Source organism: Sciurus carolinensis, chromosome X, assembly GCF_902686445.1.
Source record: "Sciurus carolinensis chromosome X, mSciCar1.2, whole genome shotgun sequence".
In the NCBI taxonomy this organism is placed as follows: domain Eukaryota; kingdom Metazoa; phylum Chordata; class Mammalia; order Rodentia; family Sciuridae; genus Sciurus; species Sciurus carolinensis.
In genome coordinates, this window is record NC_062232.1 from 45969700 (window position 1) to 45984916 (window position 15217).

The 15217-nt window shown below is 36.0% G+C and overlaps 1 non-coding gene across 1 annotated transcript; it reads right to left on the minus strand.

Annotated features, from left to right (window-relative positions):
- Positions 1-4006: 4006 nt before the first annotated feature.
- LOC124972802 (U6 spliceosomal RNA) lies at positions 4007-4114 on the minus strand. The gene has a single exon (XR_007106576.1). It is a non-coding gene; the product is annotated as a U6 spliceosomal RNA (small nuclear RNA).
- Between the last annotated feature and the right edge of the window lie 11103 nt (positions 4115-15217).

Sequence of the window (15217 nt, forward strand, 5' to 3'; positions counted from 1 at the left end):
AGAGTGGCTACACTAATTTGCAATGTATGAGTGTACCTTTTTCCCCACATCCTTGCCAAAACCTATTGTTGCTTGTGTTCTTGATAATCGTCATTCTAATTGGGGTGAGATGGAATCTTAGGGTAGTTTTGATTTGCATTTCTCTTATTACTAGAGATGTTGAACATTTTTTCATATATCTGTTGATTGCTTGTACATCTTCTGTGAAGTGTCTGTTCATTTCCTTAGCCCATTTGTTGATTGGATTATTTCTATTCTTGGTGTAGAGTTTTTTGAGTTCTTTATATATTCTAGAAATTAGCACTCTATCTGATGTATGAGTGGCAAAGATTTTCTCCCACTCTGTAGGCTCTCTCTTCACATTGCTGATAGTGTCCTTTGCTGAGAGAAAGCTTTTTAGTTTGAATCTATCCCAGTTGTTGATTCTTGCTTTTATTTCTTGTACTATGGGAGTCCTGTTAAGGAAGTCTGATCCTAAGACAACATGTTGAAGATTTGGACCTACTTTTTCTTCTATAAGATGCAGGGTCTCTGGTCCGATTCTGAGGTCCTTGATCCAGTTTGAGTTGAGTTTTGTGCAGGGTGAGAGATAGGGGTTTAATTTCATTCTGTTGCATATGGATCTCCAGTTTTCCCAGCACCATTTGTTGAAGAGGCTTTTTTCTCCATTGCATATTTTTGGCAACTTTGTCTAGTATGAGAAAACTGTATTTATTTGGGTTTATGTCCATGTCCTCTATTCTGTACCATTGATCTACCTATTTTGGTACCAATACCATGCCGTTTTTGTTACTATTGCTTTGTAGTAGAGTTGAAGTTCTGGTATTGTGATACCCCCTGCTTCACACTTTCTGCTGAGGATGGCTTTAGCTATTCTGGATTTCTTATTTTTCCAAATGAATTTCATTATTGCTTGCTCTATTTCTGTAAGGTACGTCATTGGAATTTTAATTGGAATTGCATTGAATCTGTATAGCACTTTTGGTAGTATGGCCATTTTGACAATATTAATTCTGCCTATCCAAGAACATGGGAGATCTTTCCATCTTCTAAGATTTTCTTGAATTTCTTTCTTTAGTATTCTGTAGTTCTCCTTGTAGAGGTCTTTCACCTCTTTTGTGAGATTGATTCCCAAGTATTTTATTTTTTTCGAAGCTATTGTGAATGGGGTAGTTTTCCTAATTTCTCTTTTGTGAAGATTCATCGCTTATGTATAAAAATGCCTTAGATTTATGTGCATTGATCTTATATCCCGCTACTTTACTGAATTCACTTATGAGATCTAAAAGTTTTCTGGTGGAATTTCCTGGTTCCTCTAAGTATACAATCATATCATCAGCAAATAGGTATAGTTTGAGTTCTTCTTTTCCTATTCGTATCTCTTTAATTTTTTGGTTTGTCTAATTGCTCTGGCTAGAGTTTCAAGGATGATGTTGAATAGAAGTGGTGAAAGAGGGCATCCCTGCCTTGTTCCAGTTTTTAGGGGGAATGCTTTCAGTTTTTCACCATTTAGAATGATATGGGCCATGGGCTTAGCATAGATGGCCTTCACAATGTTAAGGAATGTTCCCACTATCCCTATTTTTTCTAGTGTTTTGAGCATGAAGGGATGCTGTATTTTATCGAATGCTTTTTCTACATCTATCGAAATGATCGTGTGATTCTTAACTTTAAGTCTGTTGATATGGTGAATGACATTTATTGATTTCCTGATGTTGAACCAACCTTGCATCCCTGGGATAAAACCCACTTGATCATGGTGCACTATCTTTTTAACATATTTTTGTATGCGATTTGCTAAAATTTTGTTGAGAATTTTTACATTGATGTTCATTAATGATATTGGTCTGAAATTTTCTTTCCTCTATGTGTCTCTGTATGGTTTAGGTATCAGGGTGATATTGGCTTCATAGAATGAGTTTGGGAGGGTTCCCTCCTCTTCTATTTCATAGAATACTTTGAGGAGTATTGGAATGAGCTCTTCTTTAAAGGTTTTGTAGAACTCGGCTGAGAACCCATCTGGTCCCGGACGTTTCTTTGTTGGTAGGCTTTTGATGACCTCTTCTATTTCATTGCTTGAAATTGGTTTATTTAAGTTGTGTATGTCCTCCTCGTTCAGTTTAGGTAATTCATATGTCTCTAGAAATTTGTTGATGTCTTCGAGGTTTTCTGTTTTGTTGGAGTATAGATTTTCGAAATAGCTTCTAATTATGTTTTGTATTTCACTCGTGTCTGTTGTGATGTTTCCTTGTTCATTCCGAATTTTAGTAATTTGAGTTTTCTCCCTCTTTCTCTTTGTTAGTGTGGCTAAGGGTTTATCAATTTTGTTTATTTTTTCAAAGAACCAAGTATTTATTTTTTAATTTTTTCGATTGTTTCTTTTGTTTCAATTTCGTTGATTTCGGCTCTGATTTTAACTATTTTCTGTCTTCTACTACTTTTGGTAGGGCTTTGAGCTGTAGTGTTAAGTCGTTTATTTGCTGATTTTTACTTCTTTTTTTGAATGTGCCCCATGAAATAAATCTTCCTCTAAATACTGCTTTCATAGTGTCCCAGAGATTTTGATATGATGTGTCTTTGTTCTCGTTTACTTCTAAGAATTTTTTTATTTCCCTCCTGATGTCTTCTGTTATCCATTCATCATATAATAGTGTATTATTTAATCTCCAGGTATTGGAGAAGTTTCTGTTTTTTTATTCTGTCATTTATTTCTAATTTCAATCAATTATGATCTGATAGAATACAAGGTAGTATCTCTATCTTCTTGTATTTGCTAACAGTTGCTTTGTGGCATAAAATATGGTCTATTTTAGAGAAGGATCCATGTGCTGCTGAGAAGAAAGTGTGTTCATTCTTTGTTGTATGGTATATTCTATATATGTCCGTTAAGTCTAAATTGTTGATTCTGTTATTGAGATCTATGGTTTCCTTATTCAATTTTTGTTTGGAAGATCTATCCAGTGGTGAGAGAGGTGTGTTAAAATCGCCTAGTATTATTGTGTTGTGGTCTATTTGATTTCTGGAATTGAGAAGGATTTGTTTGACGTACATGAATGAGCCAATGTTCGGGGCACAGATATTTATGATTGTTATGTCTTGCTGATTTATGCTTCCCTTAAGCAGTATGTAATGTCCTTCTTTATCCCTTCTGACTAGTTTTGGCTTGAAGTCCACATTATCTGAAATGAGGATGGATACTCCAGCATTTTTGCTGTGTCCATGTGCATAGTATGTTTTTTTCCCATCCTTTCACCTTTAATCTGTGGGTATCTCTTTCTATGAGATGAGTCTCTTGCAGGCAGCATATTGTTGGATTTTTCTTTTTAATCCAATCTGCCAGTCTATGTCTTTTGATTGATGAGTTCAGGCCATTAACATTCAGGGTTATTATTGTGATATGATTTGTATTCCCAGGCATTTGACTCATTTTTGTTTTTTGAAATGATTTGATTTCTCCTTTATTTTGCTATTACTTTAGGCTAGTTCCTCCCGTTGCTGATTTGCATCATTGTTTTTCATCTCTTCCTCATGGAATATTTTGCTGAGAATGTCCTGGAATGCTGGCTTTCTTTTTGTAAATTCTTTTAGCTTTTGTTTATCATGGAAGGATTTTATTTCATTGTCAAATCTGAAAGTAAGTTTTGCTGGGTATATGATTCTTGGTTGGCATCCGTTTACTTTCAGGGCTTGGTAAATGTTGTTCCAGGCCCTTCTGGCTTTTAGGGTCTGAATTGAAAAATCTGCTGATATTCTTATTGGTTTCCCCCTGAATGTAATTTGATTCTTTTCTCTCGCAGCGTTTAAAATTCTGTCTTTATTTTGTATGTTAGGCATTTTCATAATAATGTGCCTTGGTGTGGGTCTGTTGTAATTTTGTATATTTGGCGTCCTATAAGCCTCTTGTACCTGATTTTCCATTTCATTCTTCAGATTTGGGAAATTTTCTCATATTATTTCATTGAATAGATTGTTCATTCCTTTGGTTTGTTTCTCTAAGCCTTCCTCAAAAAATATGGAATGCTTCCCGAATTTGCGTGTCATCCTTGCTGTTGGGGCCATGCTAATCTTCTCTGTATCGTTCCAATTTTAGTATTTGTGCTGCCAAAGCGAGCATGCAATTTCTCTTTTTTTATCTTCTAATTAAGTCATTGAAATAAAAAGTGAATTTTTCAGCCAGATGTGGTAGCACACACTTTTTAAATCTCAGCTACTCAGAAAGCTGATGAAGGGGGATACCAAATTCAAGGCCAGCATCAGCAATTTGGACAGACCTGGTCTCAAAATAAAAAATAAAAAGGGCTGGAGATGTAACTCAGTGGTAGAGCTCCCCTAGGTTCAATCCACAGTACTGTAAAAATAAATAAATAATAAAATAAGGATTTTTTTTAAAAAAGGAAGTGTGAGTGTTGTGATGGTCATAGCTCTCTGAACATTAAACTTCTGTCAGTCAAATCGATTTCTGAGAGATAGTATTAGCAATGTTGTTGTTTTAAACAATAAAATTACATCATTTGCAGGAAGTTGAATGGAACTAGAGAACAAGCTAAATGAAATAAGCCAGATTCATAAAGTCAAGGAGTGCATGTTCTTTCTCATATATGGAAGCCAGAGAAGAATAAGGCTGGAACAGGATCTCATGAAAATAAAAGAAAGACCAATAGAATACAGGATGGTACCAGATAGAGGGTGGAAGACAGGGATAAGAGAGATATAGGGGAATGAAATCAAGCAAATTATGTTATGTGCATATACTACTATATCACAACAAATTCCACTATTATGTATAATTACAAGGCACCAATTTTAAAAAGAAGTAACAAATCAGCAAAGTTGCGGTACAAAATTAACATGCAAAAATCATTTGTATTTCTACACACTGAATAATTCAAAAATTAGCAAAATAATTCAATTTAAAATAGCATCAAAAAGGAAAAACCTGCTATCAGTTACCCTCACCACAAGAGTTCTGTTCCTGTTTTATTTTTCAATAAATTCTACTCTTACACTCACAAAAAGCATTGAAAAGAATAAAATGCTTAGAAATTAACTTAACCAAGCTATACATAGAAAATTACAAAGTGTTGCTGAAAGAAATTATAGAATCAAATAGAAAAACATCCTTTGCTCATGTCTTTAAAAACTTAATATTATTGTCAATAATATAAAAAATGATCTCTACAGACTCAATACAATCCTATCAAAATTCCATGTGCAGTTTTTGTAGAAATAGATTAATCCATCCTAAAATTCATATGGGACTCCAAGTAGCCAAAACAATCTTGAAAAAGAACAAAATTAGGTATCTCTACTTCCTGACTTCAAAGCTTATTACAAGGCTAAAAAATCAAAACAGTGTGATACTGGCATTAAGACAGATACACAGATCAATGGATTAGAAAATCCAGATATAAACTCTTGCATGAGCTGGGCGCTGTGTCACACGCCTGTAATTCCAGCAGCAGGAGCCAAGGCCCTAACCAACTCAGCTAGACCCTGTCTCAAAATAAAAAAAAATAAAATAAAAGGGCTGGGGGTGTTATTTTGTGGAGATCCACGGTGGCAGACTAGAGGGAAGCTGCATTCTTTGTCACTGGGATTCAAGCAGAGGAAATACTGCAAGGCAGTTGTTGCTGCTCACCAATCCCCTGTGGTTTACCTCCCCGCCATTGGTCCACTGCAATCACCTGCCCTCTATCAGCATAATGCCTGCCTTTTGAGTGCAGATCACTCACTGACCACCACCTATTATCCACCATTTGCCCCTTTGCTGGCCTCTTGCCTGCCCATCGCCCACCTTTCACCTACCTATCGACGACCACCCAATGTCCACCTGCTGATCGTCTGTTAGCCTGCAGAGAGCCCACAGACTGCCATCAGATAGCCTGCTATCTGCTGTTGCCTGGAAGTCAATTGTCATGGTACCCACAGGTTTAGTTACACATGGGTGACCACCATCTTTGGAAACCAGTCAGGGCATGCAGTTTTGTCACTGACATCTTGGGACAGAGCCACGTCACTCTGGGGACACAGGCCAGGGCCTGAAGACATATTGGGGTGTGTGCAGGTCTGGTTGCACCTGAGGATTTTCTGCTGGGTGTGCTAGGGGCTGCCATCTGATTGCCTCTTTGCAGGGTCACCCATTTGTGTGAACGCATCCCTGGTGGTCTCTCTGCAAGTTGAAGGGGCATCAAGATCTTGGGACTAAAGCAAGACGGGGTCTGGGGAAGCAGAAGCCCAGGTTCATCATATTGCAGCTGGGTTTTTGTAGGCCAGTCTGGGTCTGGCAAGCCTGTGGAAAACTGGAGACTAGGGGCAGTTCCCTGGGGGAGCACAGGTTGAAGAAGCTGGAGAAAACCGGGTTCTCTCCAGCTCAGTGAGTCCTGAAGTGCTCAGGGACAAAAGGGGTCAGCTATAACTGGTGGGAAGACTGGAAGAGGATGTGAGGGCATCTTGGTATAGGCTTGCCCACCCAACCAGCCAGGCACCCACTGGACTGGAGTTAACATCAAACTTCAAACAACCCCACCTATCGGCAGAGAAGGGAAGCTGAGAAAAGTTTTGAAAGCCAACTGAAGCAATGGTCAATTTTCCATTGAGACTTTACTAATTTTTTTGTCCTCTCTCTCACACCTCTACCATCTTTGAATCCAAATATTTTACATGCATCAATTTATTGAGGAATGGGATGTCTGAATAGTATATTACAGTTTTGTTGTATATTCTTATATTTTTACTTTTTTAAAAATATTTTTATGTATATATTTTTTCTCACCTGTCTCCCTGAATTCTCTTTCTCACTTCTCTCATATGAACAGCCAACCTCTATTAATTCCTCCCTTGCTCTTATTATAAATTTTTACCTCTATCTTCTCTCCTCCATCACAAACATCACATCATACACTACTTCTGTTCCTTCATTTCCATCATTTGAAAGGGTAAACGCTTTTAGCAAACTTACTGTTTATATTTTAGACAATAATTGAACACTTCATTTCTGTTTATTGTGACAAACCTGTAAACACCTTAATAGGAGCCATTGGTTTAAGCTGGTATATTGTTTGCATTGGATGCTGTTAATATTGGTCTCCTCCTTAAAGGTAATAGAAACCTTCAGGGACACAATAAGACTACATGGTAGAATCTTTATTACCTCAGATTCATACCACTAGATGGGAAGACACACAAAGAACATGAAAAACAAGGGTGCAAAGTGCCTCAAACAAACCAAGATGTTCCAACAAGAGAATCCATAGACGACACTGTAGAACAAATGTCAGAGAAGGAGTTTAGAAAATACATAGTTAGATTGATCTTTGAAATAAAGGATGGTATCAGAGAGAAAATTCAGGAAGCGAAAGATCACATTAATAAAGAGGCAGAGTTTATAAAAAGGAATGAAGCAGAGATCCTCGAAATGAAGGAAACACTAAACCAAATTATAAATTCAATGGAAAGTATTACCAACAGACTAGACCACTTACTAGACAGAACTTCAGACAATGAAGACAAAATATGTGCTCTTGAAAATAAAGTCAAACATACAGAGAAGATAGTAAGAAACCATGAACAGAACTTCCAAGAAATATGGGATAACATGAAAGGACCAAATTTAAGATTTATCAGAATAGAAGAAAGCATGGAGATACACACCAAAGGAATGTACAATATTTTCAGTGATATAATATCAGAAAACTTCCCAAATCTAAAGAATGAAATGGAAAATCAACTTCAAGAGGCTTACAGGACACCAGATATTCAAAATTACAGCAGACCCACACCAAGGCACATTATAATGAGAATGACTAACATATAGAATAAGTATAGAATTTTAAAGACTATGAGAGAAAAAAAATCAAATTACATATAGGGGAAAACCAAATAGAATTTCAGCTGATTTCTCAACCCAGACCCTATATGCCAGGAAGTCCAGGAATCACATATATTAAACTCTGAAAGAAAATGGATTCCAACCAAGAATTTTATATCCAGCAAAACTAAGCTTCAGATTTGAAGATGAAATAAAAACCTTCCATGATAAACAGAATTTAAAAGAATTCACAACTAGAAAGTCTGCACTACAGAACATTCTTAGCAAAATATTCCATGAGGAGGAAATGAAAAAAAAAATGAAAACAAGCAGAGGGAGGAACTACACTAAAGGAAAGGTGAATCAAAAGAGAAACTAAGTTGTTAAAAAAAATAATCTGAAATACAAATGATGTTAATGGCCTAACTCATCAGTCAAAAGACATAGATTGGCATATTGGATTAAAAGAAAAGACCCAACAATATGCTGTCTTCAAGAGACTCACCTCTAAAGAAGAAACATCCACAGACTGATGGTGAAAGATTGAGAGAAAAACATATCACTCACAGGGACTGTGTAAACAAGTAGGAGTTTCCATCCTTACATCAGACAAAGTGGACTTCAAACCAAAGTTAGTCAGAAGGGATAAAGAAGGACATTTCATACTGCCTAAGGTAATAATACATCAACAAGACATAACAATTGTAAATATATATGTCCCAAACAATAGAGCATCTACGTACATCAAACCCTTCTCAATTTCAAGAATCAAACAGACCACAACACAATAATACTAGGCGACTTTAACACACATCTCTCACCATTGGATAGATATTCCAAACAAAATCTAAACAAGGAAACTATAAATAATACAATCAATGATTTAGACTTAATGAACATATATAGAGTATTTCATCCATCAAGTGAATACACTTTCTTCTAAGCAGCATATGGATCCTTCTCTAAAATAGACCATATGTTTTGCCACAAAGCAACTCTTAGCAAATACAAAAAATAAAAATAATACCATGAATTATATCAGATCATAATGGAATGAAACTAGAAATCAACAATAAAATAAAAAATAAAAGCTACTCTGACACCTGGAGACTAAGCAGCATACTATTGAATGATGAATGGATAGCAGAAGAAATAAGCGAGGAAATAAAAAAAGTAATTAGAGTTAAATGAGAACACCGATACAACATATCAAAATCTCTGGGACAATATGAAGGCAGTGCTAAGAGGAAAGTTCATTGCATTGAGTTCATACATTGAAAGAATGAAAAGCCAACAAATTACTGACCTAATATTACATCTCAAAGTCCTAGAAGAAGAAGAACAAATCAACACCAAAAGCAGCAGAAGACAGGAAATAATTAAATCAGGGCTGAAATCAATTAAATTGAAATGAAAGAAACAATTGAAAAAAATTGGCAAAGCGAAAAGTTGATTCTTTGGAAAAGTAAAGAAAATGGATAAACCCTTAGCCACACCAACAAAGAGAAAGAGAGAGGAAACTCAAATTACTAAAATTTGTAATGAAAAGGGATATATTACAATGGACAGTGCAGAAATACAGAAGATAATTAGAAACTATTTTGAAAATGTATACTCAAATAAAATAGAAAATCTCAAAAACATTGACAAATTTCTAGAGATATATGATCTACCCAAACTGAAGCAGGAAGACATACACATTTTAAACAGATCAATTTCAAGCAATGAAATAGAAGATGCCGTTAAAAAGCCTACCAATCAAGAAAAGCCCAGGACCAGATTCTCAGATAAGTTCTACAAGACCTTTAAGGAAGAATTAACATCAATACTCTTTAAATTATTCCATGAAATAGAAAAGGAGGGAACTCTTCCAAACTCATTCTATGAGGCTGGTATCACCCTGATACCAAAACCAGACAAAGATACATCAAGGGAAGAAAACATCAGACCAATATCCCTGATGAACATAGACACACACACACACACAAAAAAACTCAATAAAATTATTGCATATTGCAAACAAAAACATTAAAAAGATAGTGCACCAAAATCAAGTGGGGTTCATCCCAAGGATGCAAGGTTGGTTCAACATCCAGAAATCAATAAATGTAATACATCACCTCAATAGACTTAAAGACAAGAATCTTGTGATTATATCAATAGATGCAGAAAAAGAATTTGACAAAATACAGCACCTCTTCATGTTCAAAACACTAGAAAAATTAGGAATAGTAGGAATATACCTCAACATTGTAAAAGCTATCTGTGCTAAGCCCAAGGGCCATCATCATTTTAAATGGAGAAAAATTGAAAGCATTCCCTCTAAAATCTCAAACAAGACAGGGATGCCCTCTTTCACCACTTCTATTCAATATCATTCTTGAAACTCTAGCCAGAGCAATCAGACAGACCAAAGAAATTAAAGGGATATGAATAGGAAAACAACTCCTCAAACTATCACTATTTACCTACGACATGATTCCAATTTTAGAAGATCCAAAAAAATTCCACCAGAAAACTTCTAGAACTCATAAATGAATTCAGCAAAGCAGCAGGATATAAAATCAACACCCATAAATCAAATGCACTTCTATACATAAGTGATGAATCCACTGCAAGAGAAATTAGGAAAACTACCCCATTCACAACAGCCTCAAAAAATAAAATAAAATACTTGGCAATCAATCTAACAAAAGAGGTAAAAGACCTCTACAATGAATACTACAGAATACTAAAGACAGGAATTAAAGAAAACCTTAGAAGATGGAAAGATCTCTCTTGTTCTTAGATAGCTAGAATTAATATTGTCAAAATGGTCATACCAACAAGTGTTATACAGATCCCATGCAATTCCTATTAAAATCTCAATGTCATTCTTCATGGAACTAGAAAAAGCAATCATGAAATTCATTTGGAAATATAAGAGACCCAGAATAACCAAGGCAATCCTTAGCAATAAGAATGAAGCAGGAGGCATCACAATACCAGACCCTAAACTATACTTCAGAGCAATAGTTAAAAAAAAAAAAAAACAGCATGGCATTGGTATCAAAATAGACATGTAGACCAATGATACAAAACAGAATACACAGAGATGAACCCACATAAATACAGTTATCTCATACTAGACAATGGTGCCAAAAACATATATTGGTAAAAAGATAGCCTCTTCAACAAATGGTGCTGGGAAAACTGGAAATCCATATGTAACAAAGTGAAATTAAACCTCTCTCTCTCACCCTGCACAAAAATCAACTCAAAGTGGATCAAAGACTTAGGCACTAAAACAGAGATCCTGCACATAATAGAAGAAAATGTAGGCCCAAATCTTTATCATGTCAGCTTAGGACCTGACTTCCTTAACAAGACTCCTAAAGCAGAAGAAGTAAAATTAAGAATCAATAATTGGGATGGATTCAAACTAAGAAGCTTCTTCTCAGCAAAGGAAATAATCAAAACATGAAGAGAGATCCTACAGAGTGGGAGAAAATCTTTACCACATGCCTCACATACAGTACTAATTTCCAGGATATACAAAGTACTCAAAAAACTTAGCACCAAAAAAACAAATAACCCAATCAATATATGGGCTAAGGAACTGAACAGATACTTCACAGAAGAAGAAATATAATTGATCAACAAACATGAAAAAATGTTCATCATGTCTTGCAATTAGAGAAATGCAAATCAAAACTACTCTAAGATTTCATCTCACTCTAGTCAGAATGGCAATTATCAAGAAGAAAAGCGGGCTGGGGATATAGCTCAGTTGGTAAAGTGCTTGCCTATTAAGCACAAGGCCCTGGGTTCAATCCACAGCACCACAAAAAAAAAAAAAAAGAATAAAAGCAATAATAAGTGTTGGCGAGGATGTGGGGGAAAAGGTACACTCATATGTTGTTGGTGGAACTGAAGATTGTTGCAACCACTATGGAAAGCAGTATGGAGATTCTTCAGAAAACTTAGAATGGAACCACCATTTGACCCAGCTATCCCACTCCTCAGTTTATACCCAAAGGACTTAAAATCAGCATACTACAGTGATGCAGCCACATCAATGTTCATAGCTGCTCAATTCACAATAGCCAGATTGTGGAACCAACCTAGATGCCCTTCAACAGATACATGGATAAAAAAATGTGGTGCATATACACAATGGAATGTTACTTAGCCTTAAATAAGACTGAAATTATGGCATTTGCAGGTAAATGAATGGAACTAGAGTGTTATGGGGCACAACTTAAGAACAGATCGATCACCACTGAGAAGTCCAAATTTGAGAGTCTTTATTAAGCTGGACAGCTGACTGTCTCACACAATGCCCCAAAAAATGGCTATTGGGAGAACAGCCCCGACCACAGGGTTGTAGGGGTTTTTATACCAAAAATCACATTAATCATAAGTGTCCGTTGCTATGATTCGAAATTACACATTAACATCATGAGATCATCAACAGAGGGGGAAGTGGGTCAAAATGACACTTACCTAGGTACAAACTAAAGAATGGTTGCTAACATCCACACAATTACTGTTTACATGGTACGTTGTTTAGGAGCAATAGGAATCAAAAAAGAGCAATTCTTTACTACATAGGAGTTGCCATTGTATATTATTAAACATGTCACACCAAGTAACTGATGATGGGCACAGAGGCGGGGTGTTCCCATGGGAGAAGCTTATTTCCTACATAACATGGAGTCTCAGAGCAAAATGGAGGCTGTTTAGTCATTTCCCTTGGAGTCTGGCCTATAACATTCTCATGGAGTCAGATCTGTCAGCCCATCACAGAGAACATCATGCTAAACAAAATAAGTCAATCCCAAAAAACAAAGGCTGAATGTTTTCTCTGATAAGCAGATGCTGATCCATAGTTTGGGGGCGGGTAGGGAAGAAGGAAGGAACTTTGGTTTATGCAGAGGGGAGTGAGGGGAGGGGTTGGTTAGTGGGGATATGAAGGATGGTTGAATTAGACAGACATTATTACATCATGCAGGTATGATTATGCTATTGGTATGACTCAGCACCATGTACAGCCAGAGGAATGAGAAGTTGTGCTTCATTTGTGTACAATGCATCAAAATGCATTCTACTGTCACGTATAACCAATTAGAAGAAATTTTTAAAAATTTGAAAAAAGGGCTGGGGGTTGGCTCCGTGGTTAAATGATCCAGGGTTCAATCCCTGGTACAAAAAAAAAAATAATGATAGAGAAACTGAACTACATTAATTTTAAAAACTTTGGAGAATTTCGCCTTTATGTGTATGTAGAAAGTACCAATCAAAAATAAATAAGCTGAGCTCCGTGGAGCTGAAGGGTGAAGCAGGAGGCTCACGATACAAAACCAACCTCAGCAATTTAGCAAGGCTGGAGCAATTTAGCAAGACCTCAAAATAAAAACATATAAAAGGGCTTGGGATGTAGCTCAGTGGTTAAGTGCCCCCCCCTCAGTTCAATCCCTAATACATAAAGGAAAGAGAGAGAGCAAGCTAGCTAAAGGAAGATCAGTAGAGTAAGGAGAGAGAGTAGGGGGAGGGAGGAGGAGAGGAAAGGAAGGGGGGGACGGGGACTGAAATTAAATTCCTTGCATGTATGATTTTTGTCAAAATGTACCCAACTTCTATATATAACTATAATGCTCTAATAAATTTCTTTTTAAACTTTAGCACGTCAAAGAGTGAAAAGGGAACCTATGGAATATAAAAATATATATGTAGAATCACAGCTGATAGGAGTTAATATGTGGACAAAAGAACTCTTTCAATTGAGCAACAATTTTAAAATGAGCAAAACAAATTATGTTATGTGCATATATGAATATGACAGAATGAATCCCACTATCAAACATAATTATAATGCATCAATTAAAAAATCTAACAAAGATGAGCAAAGGACTTAAATAGACTTTTCTCCAGGAAAGATAGGCAAATGACCAGTAAGTACATAAAAGGACACTCAACATCATTAATTACCAGGGAAATGCAAATGAAAACCATAATGATATACCATCTCACACCCATCAGGATGGCTACTATTTAAAAAAAGGAAGTGTAGGTGAGGATGTGCAAAAATTGTAACCCTTGAATACTGCTGTTAGGAAACTTAAATGGTACAACCCCTATGGAAAACCGAATAGGAGTTCCTCAAAAAATTAAAAATAGAATTATCATCTGATCCAGCAATTCTACTTCTGGGAATAAATCTAAAAATTTTTTTTTTTAATTTGCAGTTCTATAGCATGCCTTTACTTTGTTTGTTTATTTTTTTATGCAGTGCTAAGGATCAAACCCAGCACCTCACATATGCTAGGCAAGTGCTCTGCTACTGAGCTACAGCCATAGACCCTAAATCTAAAATTTTGAAAGCAGGGTCTTTTTTTATTGTTGTTGTTCTAATTAGTTATTTATACATGACAGTAGAATGCATTTTGACACATCATACATAAATGGATTATAACTTCTCATTCTTCTGGTTGTACATGATGTTATACTGGTCATGTGAAAGCAGGATCTTGAAGAATATTTGTGCACTTATATTCACTGCAGCATTTTAGCATTAGTCACGATAGCCAAAGGTGGAAGCAACACAAGTATCTTCCAATGGATGAAGAGATAAAATGTAATTACATATTTAGTTTTTTTCTTTAGTATATTGTTCTACCTCTTATTTATTTATTTTATGCTGACTTTTTCTTGATTTATTTTTATTAGAGTTTTTCAGTTATACATACTGGTTGTGTTCATCCCAACAAGCACATATATGCATGGAATTTGATTTCATCTCATGATCCCTCCCTTTTATGTCCCTCCCCCCATTCTTTCTCCTCTACTCTACTAGACTTCCTTTTACTCAATTATTTATTTATATTTGATGGTTTATTTTTACTTATTCCCTGTGGTATATTTATAGCACATAACATGATTTTTTTAAAGAATTCATTCTGCATTGCCTCCCTTACCCATCCCTCCATTCTGTCTCTCCATCTCCTTCTTCTACATTATATTTAGTTTTTAAAAGGAAGGAAATTTGAGATATGCTACAAATAATGGATGAATCTTGAGAATATTATGGTAACTGAAATAGTCCAGACATGAAAAGACAAATACCATTATGATAATGAAGCCAGAATTGGGGACGGGCAGTTAGTGTAGAAATAGGGGATTGGGTCAAATCGAGGAAATGGAGGCCATGAAAGCCATCTGCCTCTGGAAGTTGGAGACTGCCCCTGGGAGAATGGAATGTCAAGGAGCCCAATTCAATTCTACTAATATCTAGTATCAATTCTACTAATATAGATTACCTACAACAGTCAGACATTTTTTTCCCCATGGTGCTGGGGACTGAGCCCAGAACCTTGCAAAATGCCAGCAAGCTCTCAACCATTGAGCCAAATCTCCAGTCCAGCAGTCAAA